Genomic DNA, 1,387 nt, shown 5'->3' with positions numbered 1-1,387 from the left:
AAGGGGTCCCCAAATGGTACCTTTAGGGGCCCCCAAGAGTGTCTTCAGGGGCCCCCAAGGGTACCTTGAAAGGACCTTCTTGGGGCCCCCAAGTGTACCTTTTGGTCTCTCGGGGGCCCCCTAGTGTACCTTTTGGTCTATTGGGGGCCCCCAGGGGCCCTTTTAGGGGCCCCCAAGGGTACCTTTAGGGGCCCCCCAGGGCCCTCTGAAGGGCCCCCAAGAGATTATAGTTTTGGGGGCCCCCTAAGGGGCCTTTAGGGGCCCCCCAAAGCTGGCTTTTAGGGGCCCTAAGGCTGCCATTTGGGGGCCCCCATGGGTACCCTTAGGGGCCCCAAAGGGTACCTTTAGGGGACCCCAAGAGTGCCTTCAGGGGCCCCCTAGAACTGCCTTTAGGGGCCCCCAAGGGTACCTTTGGGGGCCCCCCAGGGTACCTTTGGGGGGCCCCCAAGGGTACCTTTGAGGGGCCCCCAGGACTGCCTTTGGGGGCCCCACGGGGTATCGAGAGTTTATTAATTTTCGCATTTAGACTTTTATATCCATATTTAAATTAAATTTGAATTTAAATTTGAATTTAAAATTAAAATTAAAATTATTTTTGCATTTATTTTGTTTTATTTGCATGCGGGAGCAGCTGCTGAAGGGAAACTCGAGAGCAGCGGCTGCTGCTGCTCTGTTTTCTGCTGCAGCAGCAGCAGCAGCAGCAGCAGCAGCAGCAGCAGCAGCAGCAGCAAATGTTTCTTTATTTATCTTTTTTATTAATTTTGAAACTCTTCTTTTATTTTTTATTTTTTATTTAAATTAAAATTAATTAATTCGATTTTATTTCAAATACTTTTGGCCCTGCTGGCGAAGGCCCCAACACCATCTCGGCCGAGGGGCCCCGGGCCCCCCATAAACCCTAAACCCTAAACCCTAAACCCTAAACCCTAAACCCTAAACCCTAAACCCTAGCCTGCGCTTAAAGCCAGTGCAAGTATTTCCTAGCCTCAGTCTCGAGCTGCTGCATTTCATTAATAGAAAGAGATCCTGCATTCGAGGGCCTAAGGCTAAACCCTAAACCCTAAACCCTAAACCCTAAACCCTAAACCCTAAACCCTAATGGACCCAGAGCTCTACGCCCAGCGCGTGCTGTCTGAGGAGCCATGTGTCTCCAACGGTTCCTACTTTAGGATTGACGTGCCTGTTGCTGCTGCTGCTGCTGCAGCAGCAGCAGCAACTGCTGCTGCTGCAGCTGCGGACAAAGCAGCCTCTGCTGCTGCTGCTGCTGCATCAGAGGCAGTCGTTGCTGCTGGCGGCAGTCCGGAAGCAGCAGCTGCAGCAGCAAAAGCAGCAGCAGCAGCAGCAGCAGAAGCAGCAGCAGATGCAGCAAAACAACAGCAGCTCCAGC

This window comes from Eimeria necatrix, genomic scaffold, assembly GCF_000499385.1.
Source record: "Eimeria necatrix Houghton genomic scaffold, Enh_scaff1339, whole genome shotgun sequence".
NCBI classification, from domain to species: domain Eukaryota; phylum Apicomplexa; class Conoidasida; order Eucoccidiorida; family Eimeriidae; genus Eimeria; species Eimeria necatrix.
Note: the sequence above shows the minus strand (reverse complement) of the source record.